The sequence below is a fragment of the Xenopus laevis genome, chromosome 7L (assembly GCF_017654675.1).
Source record: "Xenopus laevis strain J_2021 chromosome 7L, Xenopus_laevis_v10.1, whole genome shotgun sequence".
In the NCBI taxonomy this organism is placed as follows: Eukaryota; Metazoa; Chordata; class Amphibia; order Anura; family Pipidae; genus Xenopus; species Xenopus laevis.
This window is the reverse complement of record NC_054383.1, coordinates 8,091,532-8,105,000: the sequence shown is the minus strand read 5'-3', so window position 1 is coordinate 8,105,000 and position 13,469 is coordinate 8,091,532. Positions and strand designations below refer to the sequence as shown.

Sequence of the window (13,469 nt, the reverse complement as noted above, 5' to 3'; positions counted from 1 at the left end):
TCTATAAAAGGAAACATTGCCTGGGAGAGGCACAAGGAGACGGGTATCGGCTAATTCTCATTAGTCACATAATTACAATCCCGGCTCATTTCGTGATATTGGTTCTATTAATGGGAAATTAATGGAACATGTCCGGCAAGTTTATTTGGGCCCAAAAAAAAAAAAAACATACATAGAGATGGAAATTACTTTTCTTTGATACGGTTTGATTCAGACAACTGGCAACAGTTCTACAAATCTCAGCATTTTGCTCTTATAAAAAAAAAAAGTTATAGTTTAAAAACATCTAGAGAAGATACAAGTGACAGTTTTCTATGTTAAAGCACCACAAAACTGCATTCGATCCCAGTGGCACAGATACTATCTGCAGCAGTCCTACCCTGCTTTACGGCTGAGATTCTAGCTATCTATAGAACAGAGCATTCTGTCCCAGTGGCTGCACAGATCCTATCTTATCCCCATTGTAAGCAGCAGTCCTGCCCTGCTTTATGGCAGCTGAGATTCTAGCTATCTGTATAACAGAACATTCTGTCCCAGTGGCTGCACAGATCCTATCTGATCCCCATTGTAAGCAGCAGTCCTGCCCTGCTTTATGGCAGCTGAGATTTTAGCTATCTGTATAACAGAACATTCTGTTCCAGTGGCTGCACAGATCCTATCTGATCCCCATTGTAAGCAACAGTCCTGTCCTGCTTTATGGCAGCTGAGATTCTAGCTATCTGTATAACAGAACATTCTGTTCCAGTGGCTGCACAGATCCTATCTGATCCCCATTGTAAGCAGCAGTCCTGCCCTGCTTTATGGCAGCTGAGATTCTAGCTATCTGTATAATAGAGCATTCTGTCCCAGTGGCTGCACAGATCCGATCTGATCCCCATTGTAAGCAGCAGTCCTGTCCTGCTTTATGGCAGCTGAGATTCTAGCTATCTGTATAACAGAACATTCTGTCCCAGTGGCTGCACAGATCCTATCTGATCCCCATTGTAAGCAGCAGTCCTGTCCTGCTTTATGGCAGCTGAGATTCTAGCTATCTGTATAACAGAGCATTCTGTCCCAGAGGCTGCACAGATCCTTTCTGATCCCCATTGTAAGCAGCAGTCCTGCCATGCTTTATGGCTGAGATTCTAGCTATCTGTATAACAGAGTATTCTGTCCCAGTGGCAATAATAAAGTGAGCTTTTATTTTGGTACCAGCCATTAACCTTATACAAAATATATCTTTCTAAATTCATATTTGTGCAACAGAACAAATAATAACAAACATATTCTCACTGTTGACTCTATGTTTCTTTCAGACACATTATACCCTTGCTTGAGCATTGCGTAAGTATTCATTAGAGATCCCTGGGGCCCCTGTTTCCGACCTCAGGGAATCTGAACGTATTGCACATGTATTTACAATGCAAAGCGGTAAATGAAATTTGTGTGATGATGCAAATGCTGAACTACACAGTGTAACGTGAAAGATTCATTGTGAAGCTGCTCAAAGGCACTACAGGCATGTCATATCTCTTATTGGGGAACCCATTACCCAGAAAGCTCTGGAGGCAATCTCCGATTTTAATAATTCTAATTTAAAAAAATAATAAATCATTTCCCTTTTTCTGGTTTCATACTTGGGACTCTCAAATGTTCGTTTGATACTTGGGTTGCATAAATGCTTATAACTCGGAACGCACAAGTATTTGTTTAATACTTTGTACTTAATAGCACTCATTTCATACCTGGGAGTCACAAACACATATTCTGCCCACTTGCTAGCACCCACCCCGTCCCTGGGTCTCGCTAGCACCCACCCCGGCCCTGGGACTCGCTAGCACCCACACCGGCCCTGGGACTCGCTAGCACCCACCCCGGCCCTGGGACTCGCTAGCACCCACCCCGGCCCTGGGACTCGCTAGCACCCACACATTTCCCTGGGACTCGCTAGCACCCACACATTTCCCTGGGACTCGCTAGCACCCACACATTTCCCTGGGACTCGCTAGCACCCACACATTTCCCTGGGACTCGCTAGCACCCACACATTTCCCTGGGACTAGCTAGCACCCACACATTCCCTGGGACTCGCTAGCACACCTACCGCACATGGGACTCGCTAGCACACCTACCGCACCTGAGACTCTCTAGCACTAATACTGTACCCAGGACTTACTAGCATCCAGTTCATACTTGGTACTCAATAGCACCCATACCGCACCTGGGACTCACTAGCACCCATACTGCACCTGGGACTCACTAGCACCCATACTGCACCTGCGACTCACTAGCACCCATACTGCACCTGCGACTCACTAGCACCCATACTGCACCTGCGACTCACTAGCACCCATACTGCACCTGCGACTCAGTAGCACCCATACTGCACCTGAGACTCACTAGCACTAATTTTACACTTGGGATTTTCACTGTTATTTATGCTTCCACTGTGCAAGAGGTTACAGTAACTAGCAAATGTATTATGTTTATATTTCTGGCACCTATATATCTGAGATACGGAGCTGCTGAGAAGGGACGTTTCCTTTCACAGTGGCCCAAGTCAGAGCACATTAATCTCACACAGAGATCTTAGAGTCCAGTCTGGCAGCCAACTTGGGGCTCCCCATGGGGATGCTGATAAAGTGCCACCAGGTCCTGATTGATATAAATTTGAAACACAAAGCCTCTCTGCAAGAAACGCAGTCTGTAGTGATGTGTAAGTGCAGTGTGCGGCTATCAGCCAGTCTCTGAAATTATTCTCTTAGTACTGTCCAGCAATACTAAGCATGACCCCTATATGCCTTTCAGACAATCTCCAAATGCAACCGCTTGCCTTTGTGAAGTACAGGATTGTGTATTCTCATTGCAACATACTCAGAAATGCAAAGACTTCTTTCATCTCTTTTGAAGAGCCTCTGTTGCCAGCTTGTCTGAGAAATTCACCTGTTCAAAGGTAGCATGAACTGTACAAAGAAATGTAAATGTACCCCTACTGTAAATAAGGATATTAAAAGTCACAAGGGGTTCTGTGACCATATAAAGACACAAGGCTGCAGGCTGAGTTATACAGGGAACTCGGAGTATCACTCATGTATTATAAGGGATAATATACCCCCTACTGTAAATGATAAGGATATCAGAAGTCACTGAGGGGTTGTTCTGTGACCATATAAAGGCACAAGGCTGCAGGCTGAGTTATACAGGGAACTCTGAGTATCACTCATGTATTATAAGGGATAATGTAGCCCCTACTGTAAATGATAAGGATATTAGAAGTCACTGAGGGGTTGTTCTGTGACCATATAAAGGCACAAGGCTGCAGGCTGAGTTATACAGGGAACTCTGTGCATCACTTGTGTATTATCACGCTTCACATCTTCATGTTAGACCACATGCTTGTTTGTCTTAGTGTATTATATATCCCTATAATACACAAAAGCCATGAATTTCTTGTAAATTATATCCTTATAAACAGTGAGTTCTGAGGTCATTTCTGTCACATGAATCACTGAAACGTTGTGTATTATAATAAATAAAGTACCCCCAGTTGCAAAAATATGAGGATATTAGTTACCTCGGAGTTCCATGAAATGTATAAAAACACTCGACCTTCGACCTTGTGTTTTTATGTGGTCATGAAACTTCTGGGTAACTTATAATATCATTATATTTTACAAGAGGGGCTACTTTATTCAATATATAACCAACGGAAACATTAGACAACAAATAAAATACATTTCGTGTGTGTGTGTGTATATATTGTGGGTGATGATGTTAGCAGGGTTTAGTCATTGTCTGATGCTCGCACCTTCATAGAGGAAATGATCTGTGGTTCACCAAAAAGCAATTATAGCAGCACTGCATAACAGGCAGCTACATAGCCAGATGTGCAAAACAACATTGCATGTAAAATGGGTATAAACACAGGTTGTTCAAATATTAAGTGATAATGGGAGAGAAAAAAAGAACGACCAACTGAAACTAAACAGATAGTCTCACCTCCCAAACTACGACTTCTGCTTCTTCCCTGCGGAGATCAACTGCCCTGAAGTATCTTGTGAAAGTCACGGGGGCGTTTGGTTAGAGCTGCTACATCCTGCAGGATCAAACCAAAAGTGTGCATAAGTACAGCAGCAAACGATGCGGAAAAGACTCAAATGCCATCAAAATCACCACCAACATCACAGGAATCTGTACTCAAAAGTAGAATATCATGCTAAGCAACTGAAGCAACTGTCCATGACACATTAAATACACATTTTCAGCGATTTCGAAGATGTGACATGTAACCGCAATTGAAAGCAGTGTTTGGTTATCCCTTATGACTGGTGGTAGCAGCATTCTGTTCTCCTCCGGGTCTGTTAAAGGGGCCCAGTCATCTAAAAAAAATTATTCCAAATCCTATTTTATCATGTTAGTCAAGCAAAATGAACTTTAATGAACTGTATAAATTATTTGAATCTTGTTTCCATCAGTCAGGGAAGTCATAAGTATAGCAATCAGGCAGGCGCCATTTTGTGGACACTTATTAAGACAAGCTTTGCATCATTTCAGAATCTTGTTTGTGCACCCAAATGGGGGACCGGATGTCCATCGACATGCCCTGGCTACACAATGAAATGGTTAAGAGAACAGGGGAATGTGGGGAGAGCAGAGACATCTAGGATGTGCTGAATGGAAAGTGAAAGTAATTGCTTGCTCCACCTCTATTCCTAAGGCATAGAGGAGGAGCAGGCAATATTTGATTGACAGCTGAGATATTTAAATGAGTTTATAACAGCTATGAATGCTTTAATTTAAAAAAAAAAAAAAAAAAAAAAAAAAAAAGAATTTGGATTTCACGTTTAATTTAAAAAGGACTTTTATTATACAGCTTTTTATGTCAGAGTGACAGGTCCACTTTAATCTGCCGGCTTCTGCTACATTGTTTCAGGAGGCAGAATCAGAAGAGCAGGATTATAAACAACTAGGTCGGCGCAGGTCTAAAAACGAAGAGGGAAAGGCGGGTCTGGGTCAGGTGCGGGTTGAGGTTCTCACTAAACCAGACAAATTACAAATGTAATTCCAGCAGGGCTGGAAGCAGACGTGCAAATAACATGGCAGTTGGCAATCATACGACACGCGATGCTGTAAACGTGGACCGGAGAGTACTGTAAACTCCGAAATGGCAGGGACTAATGTATCATCTCTGTAACATGCTGTGGTATAAGGTTTTTGTTTCCCCTGTGTCTTGATCAGCGGGCACCCTGTGGAATGTGGGGAGGATTTTCAGGTACGGGTATACCCACGGGTCGGGTTGCAGGTCTCATCTAAATTTCTTATCTTATGTAATATTGTCTATATTTTACTCCTTTAAAAGTTTCACAAAACTTGTTTCTGTCCCGCCCACTTTCGGTTTGCAGCAGCATCACTTCCTGTTTGATGGTGGTCGGCGGGTTGCGGATAAGGCAGCTGCGGGTCGGGTAGCGGATCAAAGTGGGTAAATATGTGGGTTGCAGTTCGGGTCTTAGAAATTGGTTGGACTCTATGTTGTGGGTCCTGGTCTTAGATGGCAGATTTGATTCTGCCACCCAACCAGGGCCGGAACTAGGGGTAGGCAGAGTAGGCACATGCCTAGGGCGCAAAGCTGAGGGGGCGCCAGGCACGTACCTGCTCTGTCGCCTACCCCGTGTCTGGTCCCGTCTCTCACCGACTGCCACTGGTGGCTTGCGCTTCTGCGCATGCGAACACATTTTGTGCATGCGCGCTGGAGCAAAATTTTGCGCAGGCAAAAAATTTTGCGCATGCGCAGTCAATCGCGCACAGAGCCGGCGCCGTGGCCCGCCAGGTTGCCTAGGGCGACTGGCCGGGTTGGCCCGACTCTGCACCCAACCTCAGGCCAACAATTTGATCATGCAAGGTGTTTTTTACCCAAGGTGGTCCAGATTTCCCTCCTGGTTCAAAAGCTAAATATAGGGACTTCATATAGTTACTTCAACTGCCCAACATCTGCCTGTATACGAAAAGCTTTAGTGCCCTTACAGCAGATTAATTTACCAACACAGAGATGCCAGCGCTTAGGTCTCAGCACTCAGCAAGCCAAATTCAACACTTTCACAGCCGTCTCTACTTTATTTAACAAGAAACATGACTCACTAGAAAAATCTAATGGAAATAAATTAAGAGGGGGGGGGGTCAGAGTAAAATAAAACAAGAATCTCACCTTTCCAGGCAGAATCCTTTCAAAACATGATTAATTCCCCAATTACCAAAGCCTTTATTTTGTGACTTTCTCCTGTCGCTGCCTGCAGACTTCACTGCAACCCAATCACTGTTGTTAATTTTCTTTGGAAAAACACATCAATATCCGCGGCAAGGCCTTCTCTACTCCCTTACACGGGGCTCTTAAGCTTTTAATGCAATGAAAACATACCAGGGGACTTGCGTCTAATCAGAGGTTTTTGTGTCGATGCCAGCCCAGGCCATATTACATCTTGGTTCCATAACACACTGTGTACTTAACTGAAAGCCAATCAACGAGCCTGAAGTAATGCCGTTATGTTTTTCAAATAAACATATAATTATACCCACCATCATTTCCAATGAAGCAGTTTTATTATTATACTAGTTCTTAAAAAGCCCAGATTATTATATGTAAGTCTATACATGCAAATGCAAATGATTCAGGTACAGCGAGTGCCCTACAGAGTAGAGTCCTGCACGGGTCTATTTTTTGGAACTCGTATCCAACCCGTACCCGCATTCTTACCCCCTTTGGTCCCGCTACCCGACCGCAAGTACCTTATCCACAACCCGGACCCGCTGACTATCAAGAATCAGGAAGTGCTGTCATTGTAAACCGGAAGTGACATCAACGGAAGTAGGCATGGTCAGAAAAAAAAGGAGTAAAACAGCAAGTGCTATCATTGTAAACCCGGAAGTGACACCATCGGAAGTAAATGTGATCAGAAAAAGGAGTAAAAATTGCTTTTGAGAAGACCCGCGGCCCGACCCGAGAGCCGTAAACCCGCGTCTATACCCGCACCCGGAACTTCTACTCGCAGGGTACCACAGGTTTTTGCGGGTAACCCGAGGGTTCCCGACCCGCTGCAGGACTCTACCACAGAGCTTGCATTCTTTGATGTACAGGGTCCAGGATCTGTTCCAATCCTATAAGGACCTGGCATGAAAATTGTTCACAAGAATCATGCCTACTAATAATTCTTATTTTTGTGTTCTTACAAAATCTTACATTTTATAAATTTTATAAATGTTACGTTGCCCAAACCTCTTTGTGGTGCATCCCCAGTAGAAGCAGAGACTATCTAACCACCCTGAATCCCTCCAAGCTTGGCCATACACAACAGCTTCCTCTACCCATGTAAGTGACCGACTAGGGTCTTGGGTTGCAGGAATTTCTAGAAATGGCAGGAGGGAAGCAGTTTGAATGCTGAAATGAATTACGTCCACCAGTCAGCAGTGCAAGGTGAAACTCATACTATCAGTGAACAGTAAGGGGTGTATTTATTGGTGACATTGCACCAAAGCAACCAATCAGAGTTGAGCACTCACCTACATGTGCAAAAACAAAGTTCTGTTTGGTTGATAAAAACAATATCACCAGTGAGTCATCTAATAGTAATTCTAAAACAATTGGACTTGCTGAATAACTGGATGAATGAAAATCTTCATAGTCATCACCAGTGAGTGTGTCTCCATATGCCCTTAAAGGAATAGCAACATTAAAAAAAAAACCAAGCGTATGTATGTATGTATATATATATGTGTACATGTGTGTATATATATATATATATATATATATATATATATATATATATATATATATATATATATATATATATATATATATATATATATATCTATCTCTATATCTCTATCTCTATATCTCTATATATATAAAAATACATTTTTCTACAAGGCCCCAAGAGAGTGCAGCTGAATTATTTTGGTTGCTAAAACATTGATGAGAAGATTAGCTGCAAAGCAAAGAACATTTGATTTTGTTACTCTGTGCCCATCAGATGTAGGGCATGTTGCAATATCCGGTGTATTTTTAATCCAATTACAGAAATGACTTTGCCAACTTCTGCTCAGCGTCTTTCATGTCCTGTCTGTTGGTTAATGGCAGACATGCATAAAGGTAAAGCCGAGCAAACAAAGCCAGTGCGTATCACCCCTTTCATAAATATTCATCCAAGCCATACCTCGCCGGAGATCTAATGGAAATTTTCACGTCAGTCTGTGTATTGTAATGAGTTCCCTGAAAAGGTACAATCAAAAGGAAACGAGATGAACGAGATGATTTCGGCAGGCGAGCGGGATACCAGCAAATATATACATTTCGATTTATAAATATGTATCGAGGTAGAGAGCCCTGCGGTGAGGAAATTGGCCTTCTTCAGGCCACAGGTGAGGGAAGTGCTCAAAGGATTGAGAAACTTCATGTCATGCTTCATATGATCTATCAACAGCCACAAAATATAATTAAAGCTTTTCCCAGTCTCATGTATATTGCTGGTATAATACACAATGGGATTAATAGTATCTAAAACAAAAACCATCGACAAAGGCTTGGGAACAGACAAAAAGATATATAGGGTAATATTGCTTTAAATATGGCACCACTTTTTGTGCTCAAAGGATTTGGTTAACTCCACCACAAATGTGTCAATCCCTTCCAACCCACAACCATAGGCAATATAAAAAGAAGCTCCTTAAAGGGGATGTTCACCTTTGCGTTAGCTTTAAGTATGATATAGACAGTGGCACTTGCAATTGGTTTTCAAGTTTTATGATTTGTGGCTTTTGAGTTATTTAGCTTTTTTTTTTTTTTAGCAGATTCCAAGTTTGTAATTGGTTGCTAGGGTCCAAATTACTTTAGCAAACATGCATTGATTTAAATAAGGGACTGGAATATGAATAGCAGAGGGCCTTAGTAGAAAGAGGAGTAATAAAAAGTAGAAATTAATTTGTAGCCTTACAGAGTATTTGTTTTTAGATGGGGTCAGCGACCCCCATCTGAAAGTTGGAAAGAGTCAGAAGAAGGCAAATAATTCAAAAGCGATAAAAAATATATGATGAAGACTTACTTCGATTTGACCATTCTATAACATACTAGAAATTGACTTAAAGGCGAACCACCCCTTTAACTCTTCTTATATAAGCTTTTTTTTTTCACCTTGCATAACAAAACTCTGTTTGTGAGTATCCATCTAAAAAAGCTTATAAAGGAGAGTTAAGGAGCTTCTTTTTACATTGCCTATGGTGGTGGTGAGATTTGAAGGAATGGACGTGTGGTGGAGCTAACCCAATCCTTTGAGCACAAAAAGTGGTGCCGAATTTAAAGCAATATTACCCTATATATCATTTATCTGTTTCTGTGCCTTTGGCACTGGCTTTTTGTTTAAGGGATACAAGAAGAAGACAGATAAGGACCTTGGGACTGTACTATATGGACATACAATGGGATTAATGTCTGTTATATCATGCATCTCAGGGCAAGGGAGTTAAGGAATGGAGTGGAATGGAATAAATAGTATCTGTTGAATCAGGTGGTGGCCACACAATGTAGCCCCTAACCAAACTGCCACGCTTGTTGCCCCTGTTTTTAGAACATGATCTTGGCTGGGGCTCCTGGGAATAAGAAGCCTGTCTGCCTATAAGGACTGTAATCAGCCATTATGCAGTCTGTGATGTGGAGCTATGCAGCCCCATGGAGACCCAGCAAGGCTGCACAGACAAAACCTTTGGTAATTATTGTCCTCAGAGTTTATTTGGGAACCTTTCAGCCATTTACAGTTTATACCAAGGATCCCGCTGCCGTTCCCCAGAACCAAAGCTCTAAGAAAATATGAAGCCTTATTTGGTCCTCGTGGTTCGATTTACAGCGAGCAGTACAATGCTCCTCTATACTGGTAAGTAAATCTCTCTTTCCCGGAAAAGAAATTAACTGTAATCGCATTACTGTAACATGAGTGTAGATATTAACCCCGTTGTCCTAAAGTAAAATTGCTATGGGTGATATTGAAGACTTAGCGGGTTATTTGCCGGTGTATGGAGCGCACAGGTCTAACCCATATTTATTGGGTTTCATTTTATTGTCAAGCACATTAATCCAGTGTCAAGCACATTAATGCAGCTCTTGGCTGAAGGCTCCTCCATATGATCCGATCGCTGGCCCCATTGGGCCATGCCCTAAAAGATGCTTTTTTTTATGCACACGTATCTACAGGTTCAGGCTATTATACAACATCTCTGGCCAAGGTAACATCTGGCAATATTTCCATTACAGTCGAGCGATTGACATGTGTGAGGGTGGGCTTTAGGCACATCTTTGTTATTATTCAGCATCTGCATGTATTGCCCAGTAAAGTCCCGCTAGGGTCCATTTTTTGGAACCCGTACCCGCAACCTGCAATCCGCATTCTTACCCGCAATCCGGCCCGCAACCCTGACCTGCTGACAAGAATCAGGAAGTGCTGTCATTGTAAACCGGAAGTGACATCATCGGAAGTAGGCGTGGTCAGAAAAAAAGGCGTAAACCAGGAAGTGCTGTCATTGTAAACCAGAAGTGACAAAATCGGAAGTATGTGTGATCAGAAAAAAGGAGTAAAAATTGCTATTGAGATGACCCGCGGCCCGCAAACTCGCATCTATACCTGAAACCCAGAACTTCTACCCGCAGGGTTACCCGTTTTTGCGGGTAACCCGCTGCAGGACTCTATTGCCCAGCATCAGTGCCCACATGGAGAGGCAAGTGTAAACATAAAGAAGTAAGAAGTGCTGAATGTATAAAAAGCAATTTCCAGCGATTTTCATTTTCTCCCCAGGAAGCACAGGCAGCACACAGCTGGAGGCCACGGGTCTGGTAACTACGTGCTGAATTCTGTGCAGTACGCGGCTCTATACTATACCTAAATCTCTCCTCCCGTTCCTTCTGAACGGCTGCCAAGAACAGGCACAGCAGAGCCAGGATTCACCCCAAGAGATTGCTCTGGTAACAGCGCTTTCTAAATACAAAAGAATACCTCTGTAACAGGTTTCTAAAGAGAAGGCATGTGCCCAGGATTCGGACACAATTCTGCCTATGGAGGAGGGGGGGTAAGAAAAGAGATATCACATGCGGGTAATACGGATAGTTTCCTACGGGCATGTGCATGCATCCTGGGTACACACAGATATTACGTGGTACCCTCCATGATTACCCATGCACATCAATGGGAAGTGATACGCAGCAGTAAGCAGCCTTGTATATGTGCCGGTGAGATATATCCCTTACTGGATACTAGTCTGAAACACCAGCAGGCCAGGCTGACTATTTACTACAGTACTTGGGTTGGTTCAGGCCAAGGACCATCCCCACCTGTTAGTTCTACCTCTGCTGCATCACCACAGGGATCAATTAATGGCTGGAGGGGCCTTGGATGGTACCTAAACCCTCTCCAAATACTCCACAGCCCTTCCCCAACCAAGCTCCGCCTTCTTTTCACAGCCCTTCTCCAACCCAGTTCTACCCCATCCAAGCGCCGCCTCCTTTTCACAGCCCTTCTCAAACCCAGTTACACTCCAACCAAGCCCCACCTCCTTTTCACAGCCCTTCTCCAACCCAGCTCTACCCCATCCAAGCTCCACCTCCTTTTCACAGCCCTTCTCCAACCAAGTTACACCCAAACGAAGCTCTGGATCCTTTTCACAGCCTTCTCCAACCCAGTTACACCTCAACAAAGCTCCGCCTACTTTTCACAGCCCTTCTCCAACCCAGTTCCACCTCAACCAAGCTCCGCCTCCTTTTCCCTGACACTGGGCTTCTTAGTCCCATAGGTGACCACCTGCATAAGTCTAATATTGATCTGCCACCAATTCCCCCCCCCCCAGTGTAGCATTCATTTATATACAGGTATGGGATCTGGTATCAGGAAACCCGTTATCCAGAAAGATCCAAATTACAGAAAGGCCATCTCCGTAGACTTTATTTTAATCAAATAATTCAAAATTTTAAAAATTTCCTTAGGTGTAATAATAAAACAGTAGCTTGTAATTGATCCCAACTAAGATATAATTAATCCTTTTGGAAGCAAATTTGTTTCCTGAAGTTTCCTCGTGAGGGTCTGGGCACACGTTCAGATCGGGGGGTATAGTCGCCTGGCGACAAATCTACTCTTCTTCGGGCGACTATTCCCCCCCAATCTGCCTCCCGCTGGCTAGAATGTAAATCACCAGCGGGATGGCACTCGGAGTGCTTCTTTTTCCAAATTCGCACAAAGTTTCCTTGTGAGGTTCACGGCACACGCTCAGATTCGGGGAGTATAGTCGCCCGGCGACAAATCTTTTCATCGGGCGACTAATATCCCTGAACTGCCTCCCGTCGGCTAGAATGTAAATCGCCGGCGGGATGCCACTCGGAAGTCGCCCGAAGTTTCCTTGTGCAGCAACTTAGGGAGACTTTGGAAAAAGAAGCGCTCTGAGTGCCGTCCCGCCAGCTAGAATCTAAATCGCAGGCAGTTCAGGGAGATTAGTCGCCCGAAAAAGAGGTAATTTGTCGGAGGGCGACTAAATCTCCCCGAATCTCCAGGTGTGTCTCTGCCCTTACACTCTGTGGGCTGGGGAAAGGTCTGTTAATCAGCTGGGGCCTGCTACATTGTTTCAGGAGTCAGAACCGACAGTGGCAACAGAGCAAACATCCAGAATGACAGTTCTTCTATAGCAATTGCATGTTGAAGTAACAGCAACGCTCACACAGTGACAGTGGTAACACTAATAACACACAGTCACTGACAACACAAAGGCAAATGAGGGCTGACATGGGTGAGGGGGAGACAGGAAGACTCGGTGGGTTTGGGGTGCTGGTTGTGCTGCACTTACTTGTATTAGGGGCCCCTGCTGTGAGTGAGCTGCAGACTTCGGGATGGATGGCGGTGGCTAGAGCTTCTGCACGCTCGTTCCCTCACACGACTTCCACACAGCCCAACACTCCCGCTACTTACAGCTCCCGCACAACTGTTACCTGCAGCCTCCTGTCTTCAAAGAAAAATCCGAACGCCACAAACCTCAGCAGGCGGGACTGGCGTCACCACTACACGTAACGCGCAGTGACGCAACACGTAGCCGCCCTGTGGGCGTGGCGAGCCGAAGTAAACTCAGTTTGGAAGGTGATATTGAAGTGGCGGGACTTTACCTCGAAATCGGCTTTTCCGCTTCTGTTAGAGAACAAAAACCGGTATGACTTTCCACACGAATCATTTATATGTTCTGCTCAGAGTTCTCAGAGTTTGGCCCAAGTGAATACTTTTCCTTTCTTTATTCCAACGAGCATTATGTCAGTGACAAGTCAGAAAACACTTTATACTTTCATTACATCTTGAAGGGGTTGTTCACCTTTAAATTAACTGTTAGTGTGCTGTAGAGAGGGATATTCTGAGACCATTTGCAAGTGGTTTTCATTTTTTATTATTTGTGGTTTTTGACTTATTGAGCTTTTTATTCAGCAGCTC

General features: G+C 43.8%; 1 protein-coding gene across 6 annotated transcripts in view; it reads right to left on the bottom strand.

The window, feature by feature from the left end:
• Nucleotides 1-13,094, bottom strand: part of sgms1.L (sphingomyelin synthase 1 L homeolog) — a 107,565-nt gene extending 94,471 nt beyond the window's left edge. For 4 of the 6 annotated variants that reach the window (XM_041570193.1, XM_041570195.1, XM_018225067.2 and 1 more), the window contains exons 1-2: nucleotides 12,841-13,094; nucleotides 3,979-4,075 (exon numbers count right to left, since the gene is read on the bottom strand). The gene's annotated coding sequence lies outside the window, so the exon portion shown is untranslated. Of the gene's footprint in view, nucleotides 1-3,978; nucleotides 4,076-8,183; nucleotides 8,240-12,840 lie in introns of all 6 variants that reach the window. The other 2 variants (XM_041570194.1, XM_018225068.2) reach the window with 2 other exon arrangements.
• Nucleotides 13,095-13,469: the final 375 nt, after the last annotated feature.